General features: G+C 36.8%; 1 non-coding gene across 1 annotated transcript; it reads right to left on the bottom strand.

Annotated features, from left to right (window-relative positions):
* Positions 1 to 629: 629 nt before the first annotated feature.
* On the bottom strand, positions 630 to 701 carry TRNAW-CCA (transfer RNA tryptophan (anticodon CCA)). The gene has a single exon. It is a non-coding gene; the product is annotated as a tRNA-Trp (tRNA).
* Positions 702 to 22,968: the final 22,267 nt, after the last annotated feature.

Below are 22,968 nucleotides of genomic sequence, written 5' to 3' on the forward strand. Positions count from 1 at the left end.
GAGATAATAAAAAGTTATGTTTTAGGAAGAGTATTTCGAAGATTACAAAATATAAGCCACAAGTGAAATAAGCTTATAAGCACTTTTATATTTATCAAACATAAAAAAGAAGTAAATAAGTCAAAAAAATACTTGTAAGCTAATTTGTTTAATCAAAAACACCCTCCAAATCTTAGGTTTTGCAATTTGGGAGGGGGGGACGGGGGGTCTTAGTCAAAAAATAAGCAAGGTTGAAACTAATCCAAGCTATATGCATTGACCGTCTTGAGATAGAATATCCTATAATGGATTGCAAATTTTCTTTCAGTTTTATGATTATTTTCACATAAGACCAGTAAAAATTAACATTAAAAATTAGTAAATAAAAACTCGATTCTTGTAGGATCAGTTTCTTTTATAATATAATGAGTCATGGATCACATCCTCTGCAAATTCGATATATCATTTTCATTATTGACTTATTTATAACAAACAGAAAACAAATTAAAGTATTTCAAAAGGTTACTTTCCTTTTATAAACTGACAGTTAAAATAAAATTATAGTGGCTTTGCTCTTGTTCAAAAGAGAAAGAGAAAGAAAATGAAAAAGAAAAAGAAAAAGAGTTTGGATCCGAAAGAATCGGGAGATTTGAACCCGACGTGAATCGAACACGCAACCTTCTGATCTGGAGTCAGACGCGCTACCATTGCGCCACGGATCCGAAGATGTTAAGATCTTCAACATTACCGTATTCAAACACACCTGTATTACTTTTGTTTGGAGAAACTCAATTCCAGTAAAAATAGAGGTTAATATTATGTGAATTAAGTACAATAGGAAGGTAGCTATTACTAATAAATAAGTCTTAGAGGTAGTTATGGACTATAAATTTTCCTATTAATTAACCCACAAGTGTTGTAAATAATAATCACCTGGTTGTCCCCTACACAAATGTAACCTCATTTTTTTTACGCGGATTGCCCTTCTTTTGGGGTGTTCTTTAAATTTTACCCCTCATATTTGTGGTATTTGAATTATGCCCCTCATATTGCTGGTCTTTAATTTTTTCCCTTTGCATTACAACTGCGAGCGTTAGCGCGAAATCGTGAGGTTCGAGTTCGAACCCCGCTCAAGCATAAATTAAAAAAAAATTGCAATGCAAGAGTTTGGGTCGCGTGTATGCGGACCCGCATACTCTTGTTAAGGAATTACCAATTTATGCGGACAGGCATACTCATGCCTATGGGCGATTGGCATAAGTATGCTTGATGACATAACTTTGTAATTCCTTAACAAGTTTATGCCGATGGGCATACTTTTAATGAGCAAACTTTTATCCCGGACTGCCAAAACTTGTGAAGGAATTACCAAAGTTATGCTTACCGGCATACTTATGCTAAGTCCCATGATAAGGCATAAGTATGCCTAGTCCTATATAACTTTTTAATTCCTTCACTATGTAATGCTTAGCGTGGGGATAAGCGAAATTTAAACTTCGCCTTGCGATTTTTTTAAAAAAAATTTGACTTAGTGGGGTTCGAACCTGGAACCCATAAATTTTAGCCGAAGGATAAAATTTAAAGATTTCAAATATGAGGGGCAAACTTTAAAGACCACCCAAAAGAAGGGCAATTCTGCAAAAATTGCCCATGTAACTTCCACTATTCCTCATAATTATATTTGTAAGCCCATGATCACAATGGTTAATATACGACAATCTTTTTGTAACCGTGTGCGTAATAGTATACATAGAGGCATGAGAACTGATATGGTAGACACTTAAAAAGAAATAAAAAAATATACTCTCTCTTTTTTATTTCTTGTTTTCATCTTTGATATTGTAATTACTTTTTAACTTGATTTCTCAACGTGTTATCAACAAGATTGTTCTTCCTCTAAACAATCCCTTCTTATATTCAAGGACATGATTCTCTTCCCGCCAATAAACTAAATAGTCATGTGAGCATGTGTAAAGAAAAAGAGACATGTTGGAATAAGTTTTGTATACGGTAAAAACCGAATCAACTTGTGTCCGGGGTAAAAGATAAAGCCGTCCAAAATAAGATCAAAGGAGAGTAAGGTCATAACCACCGGCAGGGACGAAAACCGAGGGGTCCGGGTACATTCAACTCTGCTTCAACACCGAGGGTATTCTATTGAGCACGGAAATTCGAGCCTAAAGAGCACACTCAATATAGGTTCGGATAATCAGTTATGGAGCAGGCCACGCGTCATCCGACCGTTCCGCCACTTGCGCTGACAATAGTACGGGTGTCAGACCGTACGGACGCAACCTTATCCATTTTAGGGTTTTTCTAGAAGGGCTTTTTCTACATTGTACTAGGGCCCAGTTGCTGTTAGCTATAAATAGAGGGCCACCCCTTCCTTTTTTAGGTTAACTTTTCACTATTCCAGAAATTTTAATCGGTAAAGTGGCAGAAATATTCTCTTAAGTATTTTAGCTTGGTCAAAAAAAGCTTCTTCCAGATCGGACCAGTTCACAGCATTTGTCAACTCTTCTTCTCTAGTTTCCATTGTTATTATTTGCTAATACATATCATTACTTATTCGTTACTACATTATATTGTAATTAAATCTAACCACATGTCCTATCAACCACTTACAAATTTAATTGTTATTCACTATTTAGGGGTAAACAGTTTGGCGCCCACCATGGGGCATAGGATAATAGTGGTGGTTTAATTTGCTACTTCCTTTTTTCACTTGTTGTTTGAAAGTTTGCAGATTTGTAGAAAATATTACGTTTGAAATGGCAAACAACAGTCATTCCAAAGTGTGAACAACAACGAGATAGTTGCTGAAAATGAAAACAACAGCGAGTTACGGAACCCGCCTGCTGATCCAACCGATCCAAATGCTGTCAACTTAAGAGAAGGCCTTAACCGGCAGAATACCGTCAATCAGGAGAAAGCCGCCCTTCCGGCCACAGATCCTTTGAATAGCCATAACTCAATTCCTTTGCCTCGGGCGCAAGCCCAGAAAACACCGGATATACCAGATGAGATTAACTTACGTTTAATATTTGAAATGTTGTAGGAACAAGGGATGGCTATAACCGAACAAAGGGTTGCTATAGCTCAGCTCCAGAACAAAGACAACAAAGTAGTATCAGCAAAGCCAAAAGGAGCTACTGAACCAAAGCGAGACGAAGCACAAATAGTCGAGAGCAACGGATCCGAGGCTGGTTCATCAATCGAGGTTTTGAAGATGCTCGAAACTTTGGCAAAGTGGGTCGATTCTACGGAGAAAAGGGTGGAAACATACAACTCTCGGGTGGATCAGATCCCGGGGGCACCTCCGATCTTAAAAGGACCGGATTCAAAGAGATACATTCAAAGGCCTTTCCCTACGAGTGCTGCCCCGAAGCTAATCCCGAAGAGGTTCAAGATGCCGGACATTCTGAAGTATAATGGGACGACAGACCCGCAAGAGCATGTAACCTCGTACACTTGTGGCATAAAAGGCAATGATGTCAAAGATAAAATAGATGTATCTTTTGTCAAATCCTTATAACATGGCGAAATATAATTCAAACTTTCAAGAAATCTTTGGAGCTGGGTTTTATAAAACTTAGAAGAAAATTCAATACTTCTATGGATAGGAATAATTTTTCCTTTCTCAATATTGTGACCTAAAAATCGTACTTTTATTTGAAAAAGTGACATTTTTGGTTTGGATATAACCAACCCATTTTGAATAATAATTTTCTTGAATATATCAAGATGTTTAAAATGTTTCTCTATTGTATTTGAAAATACTCTAATATCATCAATATAGACAATAATAAAATTTCTATAAGGCATAAAAATATCATTCATAATATTTTGAAATTCTAAAGGGGCATTTTTTCAATCTAAATGACATAACATTCCATTCGAATTGCCCTACAGGACATTGAAAGTAGTTTTATATTTGTCTGCTTCAGCAATTTGAATTTGTCAATATCCTAATTTTAAATCAAATTTTGAAAATATTATAGCATTATGAAGTCTATCCAACAAATCTTTTTTGTTTGGAATAGGGTACCTAATCCATTTCAAAACTCTATTAAGAGGTTTATAATTTAGAACTAATCTAGGAACTCCTCATTCCTGTTCAGCATGTTTATTAATATAAAAAGTTGTGCATGACCATGGAGATTTGGAAGATTTTATGAGATCTTTTTGTAAAAGGGAAGTAATTTATTTTTTACATAATTCTAAATATTTGGAATTCATTTGATATGGTCTTGCTTTTGGAGGGATATTTCCCTCATTAAAATTATCCTCATATGGGAGAGTAACAACATGTGTCTTTCTATTCCAAAAAGCATTAGGATGTTCACTACAAATTTGTAATTAAAACTGGTTTTTATAAAATTAATTTTTTGTTGCAATTTAGGATTTTGAAAAATTTCCTCAATATTCATACTATAAATTTCTTGTTTAAGAAAATTGACTTGTTGATGTTTATTCATCAACTTGTCTTTTAATTTCAGTCAAAGTTCTTGAAAAAGGTTCAGTTATAAACTGGAATTAATCTCTTTTCCCTCAAAGGTTCCTATAATACCCTTTTCATTCCATCTTATAATGGGAAATATTTTTTGGAAAAAAAGGTGTTCCCAAAATTATTTGGTTTGAAATATTTTTTACCAGTGCAAAACTTTCTGGTATACAAACCTTTTCTTGACAAATATATGCTTTTGGTAATTTAAAAGAAATTAATATTTTTTGTCCATTAGCAGATCTAAGACTATGAGTAGTTTTATGAAAATATTTGGATGAAATTAATCCTTCCTGAATACAATTTAAATCTGCTCCGTTATCAACTAGAGCAGTAAACTCCTTTTTAAAATTATAATCAATTAAAAGAGTAATTTTTACAAAAAACTTTTGAGAAGTAATTATCTCAAGTATTTGGAGAAATTCTTTATCCTCCTTATTACATTTATCTTCCATAGCAGTATCTTTTATGGTGGGGTTTCTATGATATGTTTGCCTTTACCTTCAATCCTGGAAATCCTTTCATCCAGAATGATATTATGTCTCTTTAGATTTGAAATCTCCTTTTTGAGATTATCAATCTCTTTTTCCAAGTCCTGAGCTGTGGTAGGTGTTGACATCCAATTTTGGCCCTCCCTTTTCGTTTAATTAATTTCACTATGCTTTTAGTCCTGAAAAATTCCCCAAACGAGTTAGGAATATTTGCACTAATTATTACGCTATTTTTTCGAGATATATCTCTCTAAAGTTAAGAGCATTTTTATTGTTTCTTAAAAGTGACCAAACATCATATTTTTATAATTAAAAATGACTAAACATCATTTTTTTTTATAATTAAAATCATTCGAAAAATAATAATAATGCTGATATTCGTATATCAATATTGGCATTGACATTTTTCCTTTAATCCTACTTATCACCGTATTAATCATCTTTTACTCTATTTTTAAACTAAATACATATATTAAATTACTTGTGTCATAATTTATGTAGGTATGCATTTTGTGGGAATCAATTAAGACGAAGAAGCATATTTTAATTAATTGATTGAAATAGAGGGGGTTAGAAATTAATTCATCTACCTAAAATTTGGGCCAAATCCTATTCCTATTTCTACAAAATCTGTGGCCCAAAAAATGTCCCTAGCCCATAACCGCCCCAGCCCAAAACCCCACTGACCCGACCCGGCCCAAACCCCTAAACTAAGTCCCTAAATCAGCCTTAACCAAACAAACCCCTAACTCTTTCATCCAAAACCAAACGAACCCCTTTCTCCTTCAACCAGCCACCCTAACCAAACGACCCCTTCTCTCTCTTCAACCACCGACGCTGCCATCGCCGCCACCCCGTCACTTCCATCACGTCTCCTCACCGCCACCACGACCATCAGACTGCAAAACAACCTTCTCTCTCTCTTGAATCGAAAAAAAAATACTGAAATCTGTGGGTATGAAGCCATAACCTCCACATGCTACCACGTCTCTTTTTGACGTGGTGGCAGAGCCGACTCAATAGAAAGGTCGATTCAACCTCTGTAGAAGAGGAGTGCAATGGACCGCCATCCATCCAACTCGTTTTCCTTGATTCAATGGATACAAGCAAGAATCCGCTTTATTCCCTAACATCCAATAACTGATACCATCTCTGAAAAGATAAGTCTCATCACTTCATTTCATAACTTTTCTCCTCTTTTCCAACAATTCTCAGAAAATCGTCACTTTTCCCCTTCTTTTCTTTAAATTTGAATTTCGAATTTCAGCTACGAGAGCCCAACAATCCAGCTATAAATAGAACCCTTAGTGAGCCATTTTAGAACAGGGGTTGAGAACCACGAAAATCCCTTTTATTTTTCACAAGTTTTCGTCTCATAAAATTCCTTTTGTTAAAAACTTGGATTCTGTGAAAATCTTATTTTTTTTCTAAGTTTTTGATTGTCGAAATCCCTTCTTTTAGCTCTCGACTGAACAAACTACTTCGAGCGGATTCGGGGACTCGACGACGACAATAGCCTCAGTTCGCTGTCACAAAGAAGGTGATCCTCAATCTCTTTCCTTTTAATTTCAGTCTTTAATTTATTTATTTTATGTGATTATTGTGTTTATCGGGTGATTAGTGTTGGTTGATGAGTGATTAGCATGTTTATGGCTTATTCGTCTAGTATGGATGTAGGTTAGTTGCAATCCTATAATGTTAGTTCTGTTTTAGCTTAAATGAAAGGGCCGTGTGCACTATTTGGAATAGCTGTTGGTTTGACTTAGCATAGTTTCCTTTAATTTTAGGGATAAGGCACCATTACCCCCGAACTATTATAACAGTTTAACGTATTAAGTAAACTTATTTAAAACGGTAATTACCCCACTGGCAAGTAAGTGTTGTTTCAGTTCATTTGAGAATGAAACATAAAAAAAGGTGGAAAACTTAATTTTTTTTCTTAAAAATGTCTAGTTTTTTAAAATTTGAAAATAAATCTAGTCTTCCATGGTTTAGTTTTAAAAAATGGTTAACTGTTAAGAAAATAATTAATTTTTTCAAAATTTTATAAAAATTTCCTTTTTTTTGTACATTTTGGCAACAAAAATACTTTTCCGTTTTATTTGAAAAATAAAAGTGTCCTGTTGAAAATGAAATCACTAGAAAATCAATATTTTTTAAGACATTTTAAAAAAATAATCAAGTTTTCCATATTTTTAACAAATCCATTTTTCCATATTTAAAAAAAAAAAATCATTTTTCAGTTTTTTTTTTCTTTTTCAAAGTTTTTAAAAAAAACAAATTTTCAATTTTTTTTTTTAAAAAGGGTTTTAAAAATCCTTTTTTTAAAAGAAAATTCAGTTTTTATAATCCATGTTTTTAGTTTTTTTTTTTTTTTAAATGGGTTTAAAAAAAAATCAAATTTTCAAATTAAAAAAAAAAAATTCGGTTTTAAAAATTCATTTTTTTTAATGAAAATTGAGTTTTTATTTTTATTTTAAAAAAAAAATTGACACGTAAGTGATGAAAATTAAAAAAAAAAGAAGAAAACAAATAAATACAGTTGTCTTGAGTGTATAACTCTCTCATATGAAATGGGCATATTTTTGATTATTTTTTAAATAAGTTTGAAGGGGTAATAGTTTTGAATGTAAGGTAGTCGTCCCAACAAAATTTGGGGGGGTAATGGTGCCTATTTAAGTTTCCTAAGCTATTAGAGATTAGTCGAGAATCAATGTTCTTTAGTTTAAGTATAAGTGTTCTTCATGTGGTCTTAACTATTAAGTGCTTGTCATTAGTACAAGATTTTTATGAACATAGATTAATTTGAAAGGGAGTAAGGCAGCATTAGTTGGTTTATTTGTACGAAACCAATTATCATAATAATTTGTGACTTTGAGCCAATGTAGATAAAGAGATTGTTTCAGCTAATCTTGAGAGAGTGAAACATAAAAGGGGGAAAACTTAATTTTTTTTCTTCTTTGGTTTTCTTAAAAATTTGAAATAAATCTAGTCTTCCACATTTAGTTTTAAAAAAAGGGTTTTCCACATGTTAAGAAAATAATTAATTTTTTCAAAATTTTATAAAAATTAAGCTTTTTCACATTTTGGCATTTAAACATTTTCCGTTTTTATTTGAAAAATAAAAGTGTTAAGAAAATGAAATCACAAGATTTTTTAAGACATTTTTTAAAAAAATAATCAAGTTTTCCATATTTTTAACAAATCCATTTTTCCATATTTAAAAAAAAAAAAAATCATTTTTCAAAATTTTTTTATTTTTCAAAAACGGGTTTTAAAAAAAAAACAAATTTTCAATTTTTTTTTAAAAAAAGGGTTTTAAAAATCCTTTTTTAAAAATAAAATTCAGTTTTTTAATCCATGTTTTTAGTTTTTTTTTTTAAATGGGTTTGAAAAAAATCAAATTTTCAAATTTAAAAAAAAAAAGACGAATTTTAAAACTCATTTTTTTTAATGAAAATTCAGTTTTTTATTTTTATTTTAAAAAAAAATTGACACGTAAGCCTTGAAAAATTAAAAAAAAAGAAAAAGAAAACAAACAAATACACATGTTTGAGAGAGTGTATGTCACTCTCCCATATGATATGGGCATCGGCGTTTAAGTCTTTAATTATTCCGTTTTTAAATAAGTTTAGGGGGTAATAGGACCACTAGGAAAGGTGTGTGTCGTAGCAATTTTGGGTATAGTTCGGGGTGTTATGCCTTATCCTAATTTGAATAAAAGGTGAATTCGTTTGTAGAGTTGTTGGTTTTGAGTTAAGAGGTTAAAGTCCCATTTTGTTTAAGTTCACTTTTCCAAATGTTCTTGCTTAAAAATGGTTATTTCATTAACATTTGATAATATGTTTTAAAATGCTAAATACTTGTCTAATTGACCCCTTTCCATTTTAAATTCGATTTCCATTTGATTTAACTATGAATGAAGTGATCTGTTTTCCTTGGGCGATAAATTTTAGGGCTTTAATATGAACTTAGTAGTTTGCATACAAATGTCATAATTTTACTGGTTACACCAATTACTTCTATTTGTGCATAATCCTTTTGAAGTTATGAGTTTACATTTGATCATTGACACTAAGTGATGATTATTCCTATGATGTAGAACTTCGTGTTATTTGTTTTAATCTTAATCTTCCTCTTTGTTCTTTGAAAGGAGTATTGTGTTCTTTAGTTCCCAATTAAGAAATTTGGGTGTATAAAAAAGCGTCAAATTTTTTCGATTCAAAATATTTCATAACATGAAATTTGCCTCTCCTTTGTCTCTTAAGTATTCGAGCATGCGTTTTATTTCTAGTTTGTTGTTGGGGTTGATTAAGAAAATTGTTAAAGCAACTAGCTATCCAAAATTGAGATTGTTCATAATGTGAGTGCATAGATCATTTTTTTAGTTATTGGCCTGAGATCTAAAATAGGACCTCACACGTTGATTAATCGTAATTTACTTTAAGCCTGGTTTAGTTTAAGTTAATTTATAAGAGGTTAGCTGGTCAACTTTTATTTAAACTCTTGTTGTGTAATTAATCACGTGACTAATTATTTTAAACCTCAAAACAGATTCCTTTTTTTAATTAAATGTTTATGAGATTTAAAAATGTTTTGATAATATCTGGCTTTCATGTTTGAATTTGTTGGGACTACTTGTCTCTCGTCAGCTTTAGTATTTTTTATATATGGTTAGTGATATGCTAAGTCTTTACACCAGTTTAAGCTCATGCTTTCTTCTTTTTTTTTTCTTTTTTTTTTTGATAAGTTAAAGCTAGGAAGTCTTAAAAGAAAGAAAAAAAGAGTTCTTTCACCCAATTCCTTATTTCCTTGTGTGATATTTTATTTGTCAAGTGTCTATAAAATATGAAGTACAAGTTTAACTAGCTAAAGAGTCTCAATGTGTTATTGATTGTGTGTTTAAATTTGAATTTGTGCCAGTTGGTATTGTTACCCTTTTTAACTTGAGAATAAATAGATTATTCATGAATGTTTTGACCCCCTTCTAATAATTGGACTATTGCCATTGTTTGTTATACATAGAGCAGTTGCACATCTAGTTTAAATCTGGGAAATGTTTGCTTGACCATAATATATCTTCTTGTAATTCTAAGTCACATTTTGAGTTTGTTTTTTTTTTTAAAAAAAAATCAATTGAATACTTGAAAATTATCTCTTTTAGAATATGAACATTACGACTAGTTACCCTTACTTATTTCTCTTGAGATGGAGTTGGGATAAGGGTTGAAATAACAATGTGGGAAATATTTTAATCCTTTCTAGATCCCTTATGCTTAAAAACATAACTCCAAGTACATTTCTTTTTTCTTCTCTCTTTAAATCACTGTTTTTCTTTCTTGCCTAAATCTGTCCATTTATTTTTATTCTAGATTAAGTGTGGTTGTGATATGTTTGTTTCCTGGAAAGATATGTTATTTTATAGACATCCAGCTTCCATTTTGCACTAGCATTGATGTTTGTCTAAGTATATAAGATAACTCCCTCTTCCCTTTAGATGCATGATATGAATATAATGTTCCCTCTAATATCTAACTTCAAAATAGTCAGCCTCCCCTTCTCCTCCGTTTCGTTGAAAACTTTAGTTACAATCATGCATCAGTTTGAGGTTAACATAGATCCTTTGTAAACATGTTGTTGTTTCCTTTAATAGCACAACTACTGATTTCTTTTAGAAGTATGGTTCTTATATTAAGTGATTATATCTACTTATATGTTCCTGTTTCCTTTTATAGAAGAAGAGATTATTGGGTTGATTAGTTCTACTTGTTTCAATCTCAGCTTATTTATATTGAGATGTTGTATCTAGAGCATTTATTAACTTCCCTTTCTTTTTCTTTTTCATTGCAAACACACTTGGGAGCAATGTTGGAGTTATGGCAACTCCGATTTCGCCATATTCAATAACATCCGCAATGTCGTTCTATAGCTAGTCCCTTATTCTCGTGTCGAAAGAGTCCACGTCCCTCTTCCTCTCTTAAAATTTTATATCTTTTGTATTATTATACGTTATTTGCACCCTCTGACTAACATTTTTATGGGTTTGTATTTGTAGGATTTTATTTCTTGTTTGTTTGTGAACTCGTGAATGCCCGAGCTTTGTCATTGGCCACTTTTCCTTAGATATAGATCTTGGTTTAAGGATAGCTTAGGATGAAGAAGTGACAAACGTCCCTTTAACTTTGCGTATTTCACAGGTTGTAAACATTTTCTAACCAATAGATAAGGCTGATTTTTTTTTTCTTCTTTTTCTCTTCTTTAAAGTTAATTAACGTTCCTTTTTTTTATCCATTTTAACAAAATGAGCGATTTAAATAGGGGTTTCAAAAGGATAAGATGCGTATTTTATGGGTAATCATTTTCTATTTTATGCTAACATATTGAACAGGTTAGATTCATTAAATTTAAATGAGGAAATTATATTAGAGCCCGAGTATAGTGGCTCAAGCTATTTTACGAAAGCCATAAGGTAAATATCCCATTTTATATACACTCATACATATATATACTATTTTATTTTCAGTAATTCCTTTAATCGTCTTTTCATCATGTGTATATATATATATTATTTCCATATAACAAAAATAGCTATTTTTGAACAATTATATGCCATTTGTCATAGGATATAAATATCGTATATATACATTATTTTTCTAAAAAATATGCATTTCTAATCCTCTCATTTTATACTATTTATACAAAATACATCATGAATATATATATATATATATATATATATATATATATATATATATATAATATACTCATGTACCATTTTCATATACATATATATCACATATACTATAATTCTTTTACATATCACATATATACATTATTTTTCTTATAAAAATATATCTTTATTCTATATTATACATACTATTCTTATATAAAATAAATATATATATTTTCCTCATGCATGCGTTATCATTAACTACTTCCTTTATAAAATATGCATTTACTCACATAGTTATAATTACTTTAAAAATACCCTTTTTATAAATAGTTTTGAGAGAGTAGTTTCTTTTCCGCAATTCTTTAAATAGGTAATAATAAGTAATTAAATAATCCCCCTCTAGTGTTAATTAAACTAAGTTTAAAGACTGTCCTCGGATAGGCTCTGAGGGATGCTTAACACCTTCCCCTCGGGGTAAATAAAACCCTTACCTAGAATCTCACAGGTTTCAAAGACTAAAAATGGAGTTTACATTTTTACGAATGGTTTCCTAATATTTTCCTAAAATTAGGTGGCGACTCTAAACATTTACAAAACCAAAGGAAACATAGTCATAAGTTGTGAACTAGTTTTAATCCGTTAAAAATAGGGCATGACAGAATGGCGACTCCACTGGGGATAATACCTTAGGTTTTGACTTTAGTAGACTTAGTTTAAGAAGTAGATACTCGAGGGATGTTTGTTTATTTATTTTATCACCTGTTATTTATGAGTTGCTACATTGCTATATTTGAAAGGACGCAAGCCAAAGCCAAACTTGTGCTCCTTATTTGTTTGAGAAAACACTATTTGTTACTGCTTTCCTTATAATGTCATTGCACTTTCTATCGAGTCTTTGGCCGTACACTTACACACACTGTGGTTCACGCGAGGTGTTGTCTGACACACCTCCACCCCTTCTTTGGATTCTCTAGTTTCAGAGTCGGTACGGTAGTTTACTACGTACCTTCTCGCAGACATTCAGTCCCACTCCGAAACTCTTAGGAAAAAATCTTATTCTAGAAAAATAAGTCATGCTGCATACACCTTAGGCAGGACAATCCAAGGTATTGTCGCTGCAAATTAGGAATCCACCCTTTTGTCAAAGGTTTGAAACCTGAATGACATAACCCTTTATGTGAATTGATGAAATGATCCTTAAAAGACACAAGATGATTTTTTTTTTAACAAACAATACTTATCATAACCTTTACCCTTCTTTTTTCAGATGGAAATTAACCAAAACCTACCAAATATCCAAATGATAGTCTCATCTCCTCACGACCTGCAAACTTGGTGGAGGAACATAAAAGTGGCACACGGAGAGGAAATCAGGCAACATCTGGGGTCGTTAATGTCGCTAATGGGTATCCAAGCTAACAAAACTCTCACCAAGCTGCTGATAGAATTTTGGGATCCCGCCAGTGTAACCTTCAATTTTTTAGATTTCGAGATAACCCCTACTTTAGAGGAAATTTGTGGATTCACCGACTTACCATTTGAGGGAAGGATGCCGGTGTTACCATCCTTCATATCGGGAGAGAAATTCTTGCGCATTTTGGGATTTAATGTCTACCCGGTCTTGAGGAACGTGAAAAATGATCGAGTGAAGTTTGACTTTCTTTTTCAGAGATTTGGGCGCCGAGAAAGCTTTGATCGACATCGGGATGAGTTTGCGTGTGACCGCGGAAGGTGGGAGAAAATGCGGCCACGAGTCTTCGCCATAGCCTTGTTGGGAGTCTTGGTCTTCCCAAAGAGAGCCTACCGAATCAATATTAACCTTTTGCCACTTGTTATGAATATCTTCTCGGGACCGGATGAATTGACATTGGTCCCTATGATTCTCGCGGAGATGCTCCGAGCTCTATCGGCTTGTTCAAGAGGGCATAACTTTTTTGAGGGGTGTAATCTCTTGCTGCAGTTATGGGCCGTGGAACACTTCTATACTCGCCCCCCCATCATGGATTACTGCATAGATACTCGTAGCAGAATTCAGAGCCATACGGAAAGAATGAGATACTGGCCTGAACCTACAGGAGCGGAGGAGTGGCGCGCATTCTTGGTTCAGCTCACGGGAGATGCTTTGTTCGGTGGAAATACCCCCGGGCGTCGGGGAGACCTTTGGTGAGAACTGCAAATCTGTACTTCATCAAGTTAATCGGGTTGGACGGGATTCAACCATATGCGCCTCTCAGAGTCCTGAGGCAGTTTGGAGTTACGCAGGATGTCCCAGTCTGGTCCCGCATGGCACTGCATGAAGATAACTATGATAGGGTGGTTCCCATGGCACGAGTGAGAATTCTACAAAGAGAATGGTTGAACATGATCACAATTGGTATGGGTAACGAGAGTTGGTGCACACCCGAGTATTACGCCTGGTATAATGTGGGAGGCCTGGCACTTCTACCGACCGAAGACGGATTCGACGGGCTCACAGACTATGATGTAGCCGATTGGCTTACAGTTGAGGTACTGCCCCTCATGAACGTCAACAATGACATGTACAGGCAGGTAGTTCCGGGTTCAGTAAACCATTTGATACAGCTGGTAGAGGAGGAGGATCCGGCAGAGTCAGACGAACCAATGGAAGAGGATCCGGAAGAAGATCCGGAGTGGGAAGCAGAACGTGACCTTGTAATGGAGGTGGAGCCGGAGAAATCACCCGAGTATACTCCAGCCGGACCTTCCGAGGAGGAACTGGAGGTGCAGTCCGAGTACAGGCCTACAGTACATGGTATAGAGGAAGGACCTGAGTATGATCCAGAGGCAGGTTGGACAGACCCAGAGGAAGAACCTGAGTACGACCCAGGGCCCGATTATGATCCAAAGATATGATGGGGATGACAATGACGGCCCGACATGGCCCTAGACTATTTTCTTTCCACTTTTATTTTCTTTACATTCCAAAAGAGTGCCGTATGGCCCAATCCCTTTGTACGCCCTCGTGGCCACCCTTTGCATTTTCATTTTAAATTTCCATCGACCCATTCCTTTTGTATGCCTTTATGGCCATCCCCTTTTGTGTTCTATCATTTCAAGCTGCCATAGGCCTATCCTTGTAAGCTCTCGAGCTACCTTTTGTTGGAATGGAAGTTATGTTTGTTCTAAAAAATCACAGAATGTGTCAAAAAAAAAAAGGATCATCATCATCAATGTGTGTGTGACGTAGGCTTACCTCTGGCAAAAAGAGGCTCCACAATTAGGACACGCTTGTTTGCACGTCGACTTGACGTAATTATGTGATCAAATGTGTTACTCTACTCTTTCTAAAGCTTCCCGGACTAACTTTTGTTTTCCAATTGTCTTTATTTTACTTTTATCCCCCAAACAGAGGTTGATTTGTGTTGATCTTCAAACTGGCCGAGTCACACTACAATTTGAGATCTAAGGGAAAAATGACTATCACCAACGAAGTCAACCCAACTGCTAATCTTTCCATAACAAATGAAAATCCGGAAAGCTCAAGAGAGAGGATTAATCTGAACGATGAAGAAGAGATCGCCTTGCTAAAGCTACAACTTGACGAACTAAGAGGAGAGCTACGCCAAGTTCGGGACCTGACCCATCTCACTGTGACTGCTTTCCCAAACCCACCTCACTTTCCGTCTTTGGATTCGCCGGTTCCAGAACACTTCCCTCCATCCACACGTCCACCTCCGATACCCCTTTCTTTTTCCAACCTACCTCCAGTCGCTCCGGCGAATGTACCAAATTTGCCTAAACAAACCCCTTACGTCCCCGACTACACTCATACTTCACAAAACCCACTATCAACCCAAACTGAGCCATCGCACCTACTTACCCCACCGTGCAGCACATACCAGGGGCACACGTTGACACTTCCTACGAGCAACACGTGCCACCGTATATGCACGGGGCTCCAACCTTTACCGCTCCCCGTCACGCGTCGGGGTCCCGTTCGAGGTGGATCAATAGAAACGGAGAGAGAGATGCCAAGATAGGAGAAGACGAATCAATCATGAACCAAATTTGCCAGTCTAAGGAAAGAAATGAGGAACATGCGAGTCACTCGGGGAAGTGAGAGTTTGGATTATGATGATCTATGCATACACCCGGATATTGGCATGCCAAGGGTACAAACCTCCTAAGTTTGATATTTTTGATGGGACAGGTGATCCTCATGCACATTTGAGGGCCTACTGCGACAAGTTAGTAGGAGTGGGAAGGAACGAGAAATTGAGGATGAAATTGTTTATTAGAAGTTTGTCAGGAGAGGCGCTCACTTGGTATACTCGCCAAGATCCTCGCAAATGGAGCGACTGGCAGGATATGGCTGGGGATTTCATGAATCGCTTCGGATTCAACACTGAGATCACACCGGACAGATTTTCTCTGAGCAACATACAAAAGAAGGCGACTGAATCATTTCAGGATTACGCAAGACGTTGGAGAATTGAGGCTGCCCGAGTTATGCCCCCATTGGACGAAAGCGAGCTCAACAAGTATTTCATTCGAGCTCAGGAAGGCATCTACTTTGAAAAGATGATGGGATCAATGGGCCAAAAGTTCGCAAATTTGGTCAAAATGGGAGACTTTTTGGAAGAAGGAATCAAGTCTGGAAAGATTCAATCAATGGTCGCGCTACAAGCCGCAAGCAAAGCCATACAACAGGTTCCATTAGCGGAATTAAGAAGAAGAAGGAGGACATATCCAATATCACACCTTACTACCGGCAAGGAGAGTCATCTCGCCGATACCCCACAAACCCCCAAATCTTTGCTCATGCCCCTTATGTCCCATACCCAGCTTATAACGCCCAACCACATTACAACCCACCACGAGCCCCCACTTACCAAAACCCTCCAAGACCTTACACCCCTATCCAAGCACCCGTCCACCAAAATAGACCACCATATGCCCCAAGACCTCGCCCAACTCCCGAAGTCGAAATACCCGAACCTATACCCCCATAGCCGAGCCTTTAGCCCGCTTATTTGAAAGGTTGAGGACAACAGATTGTTGCAACCAATTGAAGGAGAATCCCGATCCAATTCCTCGAAACTTTGATGGGAACAAACGCCGCGCATATCATTCGGGAATTCGGGACATGACACCGAGGAATGCTTTGGTTTGAAGAACCAAGTTGAAGCTTTAATCAAGAGTGAGCAATTCAATGCACTACGAACGCGCCCGAACGTGAACAATAACCCGCTACCAAATCATGGAAATCGAGCAGTTAATATGATATCATTTAATGAGGAATATGACTTGGAGGGAACCATTGTGCCCGTTGGAAACACTGAGGCATTTGTTGCAACATCCCCAACTGCTCCCATCATCACGGTACAGTTGAAGGCGCCGGTAACTGTTCGGACATACCAACCAAAATTCGTGGTGACCACTGTTGTAGCAAGAAAGCACGATTATGATTCTAGGGCAGTCCCATGGGACTATCAATTGAAAGGGAAGGCTAAGATGATGGAGGCCGCAGTCACCTATAGAATGACGAGGTCAGGAAGATGTTATGTCCCGGAGGATTTAAACAGAGGAAGTTCAGGCAAAGAGCACCATCAAAGGAAAAACATCACTGATGCCGAGGTAGCGAGTGCAGAAGAAGATGCAAACCAAAGATTATTCGGTTGAGGAACGATTGAAGAAGACACTTCCCAAATATCGATCATGTCCTTGTTGATGAGTTCGAAGCCCACGGACGCTTTAGTTAAGGTATTGAGTGGAGTAAGCATATCGAATGAGACGACGAGTGAAACGGCGGCCATAACAATCGGGCGATGGTTGAAGCAAACAAGATTTCTTTACGCGATGATGAACTTCCACCGAAGGAACGCCCAGAACACAACAAAGCACTTCACATCACCGCGAGGGCGGAGATAAGTTTGTATCTAGGGTACTTGTCGATGGAGGTTCAGGGTGTAACATTTGCCCTCTCAACACCCTGAGAAGTTTGAAGATGGACACGGGAGAAATGAAAGAAAGCCGTATGAAGGTCCGAGCTTTTGACGGGACACAAAGGGGTGTCATTGGAGAAATCTATCTACATTTGCAGATCGGGCCCGTGGAATTCCCGATCCTTTTTCAAGTGATGGACATATCATCAACTTACAACTTGTTGTTAGGAAGGCCATGGGTCCACATGGCCGGAGCGTTCCTTCCACTTTGCATCGGTGTTTGAAATTCGAATGGGGTGAGCAAATCATAGTTCGGGGGAACTCGGTCACCCCCGTCTATTCGAACGGCAGCTCTATTCCGGTTATTGAAGAAATGGGAGAATTAGATGGAGCCACCTTTCATCTTGTGAAAATCATGCAAGCTTTGTAAAAATAGGTGAGATGGCGGGATCGATGAAATGAAGATGTCAAGCGCGGCAAAGATGGTAGCGTCGAGAGATGTTGAAGTACGGCTACCGCCAAAGTCGGGTTAGGCCCAAAATCGATGGCATAATTGAACCAATCCAATGAAGCAAACAGAAGGGTACTTTTGGGCTCGGGTATGATCCTATGTTTGGGGAGAACTAGCGGCGCCAAGAGGATCTTTGTGCCGAGCAAGTTCTGTCCGGGGTCGATGATTGTGCTCGGAGGTCGATGAAGATATCATAGAAGGAATGGAGAACTTTTTCGTGACAATGATTGAGGAATATTGTGGGGAGAGCCGAAGCGTATGCCGAGACACCGACTATTCGTGATGCTTGGAACAGGGAGAGATCTTGCGGAATTGGACGTCGACCCATCCTTGGTTCGCGAGAGTCTTGGTAGTGTGGAATTGTAGTTTGTTTTCAAAATAGCATGATCAATCGAGGCTTGAATCATGCACGTGCTCTTTTGTCATCCGCTCTTTCTTTAAAAGCATTAAATGCTTCTTTAATGAAAATGCATTTCTATTTTTCTAGTAAAATATCATATCTTACTTATACTCGCCCTTCTTTTCAAAGACTCAAACTAGTAAAATATTCATTCTATGATTATGACATGTAACGAAACCGTTGAGCAAAGTACAAACGACGAACAAGATTACGAGAATACGACGAAAGCATGATGCTCCGAGAATCTTCCTCCGAAGAGATCGAGCAACTCGAGAATCAAAAGAAATCGAACTTGGATGGCCCGAGATAGTTAACTTAAGAGACGACAAAACGGTGAAGGAAACTCGGATCAAGCCACACACTTAGAAGTCGAACGGAAGCAAGAATTTGGAATTGCTTAGCGATGTCGACGTATTTGCTTGGTCCCTACGACGACATGCACCGGGCCGAGACCGACATCGTCTCTCATAGGCTACCAACCGATCCCGCCCGCCCGCCGATCAAGCAAAAAGCCAAGGAAGTTCAAGCCGATTTGAGTTTAACGATCAAAGAGGAAGTCACTTGCGTATCCAAATATCGTAGGGTTACAAACTACCCTTCCGGTTGGCCAACATTGTCCCTGCTCCAAGAAGGACGGAAAATCGGATATGTGTGGATTATCGGGATCTCAAACAAAGCTAGTCCTAAGATGACTTCCTTTCGAACATCCATATACTCATCGATAATTTTGCAAAGTATGAGTTGCAATCATTTGTCGATTGCTTTGCAGATATCATCGATTTTGATGCATGAGGACGATGCAAAAAGACGGCGTTTACCACTCCACGGGAGTGTATCACACCGAGTAATGCCATTTGGTCTCAAGAATGCTGGTTCGACCTACATGAGGGCCATGACTACTTTGTTCCATGACATGATTCATAAGGAGATTGAAGTCTACGTGGACGACGTCATTATCAAATCTCGAAGGAGTTCAGATCATTTTGCTGACCTAAGGAAGTTCTTTGAACGATTGCGAGGTACGACTTGGAAGTCGAATCCGGCAAAATGTGCGTTTGGAGTTCCCCGCCGGAAAATTATCGGGATTCATTGTTAGCAGAAAAGGTATGTAGTTGGATCCTTCAAAATCAAGGCAATCCAAGACTTGCCTCCCCCGAAGAGCAAGAAGATAGGTAATGAGTTTTCTCGGAAGCTCGGTTATATTAGTCGATTCATCGCACGATCGACGGTGATTTGTGAACCCATATTCAAGTCAAGAAGAAAGATGCGCCACAAAATGGACGAAAGAGTGTCGGAAGGCCTTCGACGAATCAAGGAGTACTTGGTCCGGTTCACCCGTATTGGTCCCGCCGCAATCCGGAAAACCTCTATTGTTGTACTTCTCCGTACCGGATGGTGCGTTTGGATGTGTGTTGGGACAACACGATGAGACGAGGAAAAAGGAGCAAGCCATTTACTACCTAAGCAAGAAATTCACACCGTACGAAAGAGGTACACTTTGTTGAACGCACATGCCGTGCTTGACCCGGATGCACAAAGTTAGGCACTACCTATCCGCGTACACCACGTACTTGATCTCAAGATGGATTCACTGGAACACATCTTCCAAAAGCCGATGCTTACCGGAAAATTAGCAAAATGGTAGATTTTGTTAGTGAGTTTGATATCGTGTACATAACTGAAAGCCGTCAAAGACATACGCACGGCACCGAACTAACCCACCGGCACCTCTCATCATACTTTCACAATCATATCCAGTGAGCCACATTTCTACTAACAATCTCCACGCATCAATAATGTCAATTCCATCGCTAAGGCACTTTTTATATCAACATGTCGAAAACATGCCCATATACACATATACAAGACGACGAGGTCGACAAAATATATAAAATATGGCGACAAGGCAAGACATCTAACTGTACACCCGTTCTCTACGTGCTCTTCGTTAAGAGTATAAAACATCATCATATAGACGGTACAAGGCCCCGCCATGCCCATATGTATATACACAAAAAAATAGTACCAATGTACCGAAATTTTCGACTGGATCAAACGGAGCCCTCTAAGAATCTCCGGATGAGGGCCAAGATCAAGTCTATCTCACGTCCACTGCGGGCATGACGCGGCGTCCACAAACAAAAGGGCGTCAGTACGATAATGTACTGAGTATGTAAGGCATAATCAATAACATAATAGAAGCATGAATGATAACATAATAAAGAAGAGTCATGGGATGATAGAGCCATTTATACCTCTAGCGACGTTCATCATATTCACTTACCCTTTTTCTAATGGGAACCTTCCATTACATACACTTATACATATAGTAGTATCATACTCGACCATAGAGGCTCGGTGTCTTACATACCCGACCATGACAAGGTTCGGTGTTATACATATCTGGCCATACAGAAGGTTTCGTATTATCCGTACCCAACCGGCAGCGGGTGCACGCGCGATGTATATCATATAAACCGACCGTATGTTTCGGTGTTCTTAATAGTCATACTTTGATATATATATATATATATATGTACATATGAGTACATACGTATCCTCAACATCATCATCATCATCATCATCACTTTCATTATATCCTTCCTTAGAGGATCAACCATCATAGGATGAGACCCGTAATTTGTCAATGGTATCGTGAGAATATCAAGAGCGAGCTTAGTGATTCTAGGAATGAAGTCATCTTGGAAGACATTATGGAATTCACGTAAAGGTATACAACAATAGGATCATGCCTTAAGGAAAGAAGGGTTAGCCTTACATACCTCGTCGTCTTCTTAACTACTTAACGTTCACCTCCGAAGCTTGAGAAATCTACATTTGAAAGGATTCATACCAAGGTTAAGTCTTAAAGGCACTCTTAAGTTCATACTAGAATAATTCATGAGCTAACGAAAATTGGACAACATTTCCCCTATTTCATCGACTTCCACCATATCGCAAAACAACTCCCAAACAACTATAATAACATCCACAATACCATAATCAAGTAGTCACATTCCATTGAGTCTTAAAATTTATTCTCATATTCAACTTATATCAACAACTTCATACCCACCCTTTGCACAATCTTATACAACACTTCCTTGTCATCATTAATACCCTTCATAATAAGATTATATCCATAGCATACTAAGAATCATGACTCAAGTTAATTTACTACTCAAAAATATCATGAAATCTACATTTGGGCCTCATTTTCTACTTTCTTCCCTCACCCAAGTTATTCAACAACCAAACATGCTTAGAAACATGAAAAAAACATGAAGACTAACCTTTTATCTCATAGGAATGAGCTTTGGATCAAGTTACCAACTTGTATGAAAACCACAACTTCATACCAAAGAAACCCTTGAAGTCTACTAACCACCAGTAAGTCTTTCCAACACGTGAATATCTTGATTCTTGCCTCTTGATCTTTGATTTCTCTTGGGTTTGGTCCAATATATGTATGAGAAGGTTCTAGAGCTCTCAAGGGTTTGGGAGAAGTGGGAAATGAAAAATAAGACAAAGGTCGTCCATATATATAAAAAAAGAAAAAAAGCGTTCGATCGACATTATACGGACAACATACGGTCCGTATAAGTGGTCATATAATCCCACCAGGGATTGGCCCCTCTCTGAAATGTTATACGGACCATTATAAGGACCGTATAAGTGGTCGTATAACCCATGTTTTTCCGAACTTTCTCCCGTTGATTCGTTTGACTTCCAATCCTTGTGGGACCTTCTTGGCACTTGCATAGCACTTCATTAACCATATAAGGAGCCCTATAGCTCTTCCCCAAAACATTACTAAATAAATATGAACTCAATTGTTACGGAAACCTTTCCAAACATAACTTGCATTTCACTTCCTTCGACGAACTTAGTCTCACATATTCATATGACTCAAAAATCTTATGGTATGCACTTTAAGTTATCTAATACTCTCCTTAATCTCGTAAAGACTTCATATTCACCTTAAGCTCGCATTAGTCTACTCACAATGCAATAATCCGAAATATCCGAGATGTAACAATTAATAATTTCTCCATTAGTCAATCTATATTCTCTTTCTAAAACAGAAATATAGTTTCCGACATATTTGGCCATAAATCAAGGAACAAAAGATATAATCTTGTTAACTTGTGAAAGATCTTAATAAAATTCTTCTTTAAAAAATGTTCTTTCTTCAGTATCAAAACTTTCAAAAACTATTTTTTAAATGGTTCCCATCTGGGTTTGAAGAATTCTTCACTATCTTTTTTCTTGCAGGTGATCCCCGACTAAAATCTATTTTTTGGTCTCTATCCATTATAAACCATCTGGAAAATCCATTTCTGACTCGGTTATTTTTTAATTCTTGAATACCATTGACAATATTATTTTTGTCAATTCTAATACTACTAATTCTATTATTATCAATTTCTCTGATCCCTCTAGTAGAAGCTCTAGATGGAGATTGGACAATATAATCAATGGGTGAAATATAAGAGTGATATAA

Source organism: Lycium ferocissimum, chromosome 8 (genome assembly GCF_029784015.1).
Source record: "Lycium ferocissimum isolate CSIRO_LF1 chromosome 8, AGI_CSIRO_Lferr_CH_V1, whole genome shotgun sequence".
NCBI lineage: Eukaryota > Viridiplantae > Streptophyta > Magnoliopsida > Solanales > Solanaceae > Lycium > Lycium ferocissimum.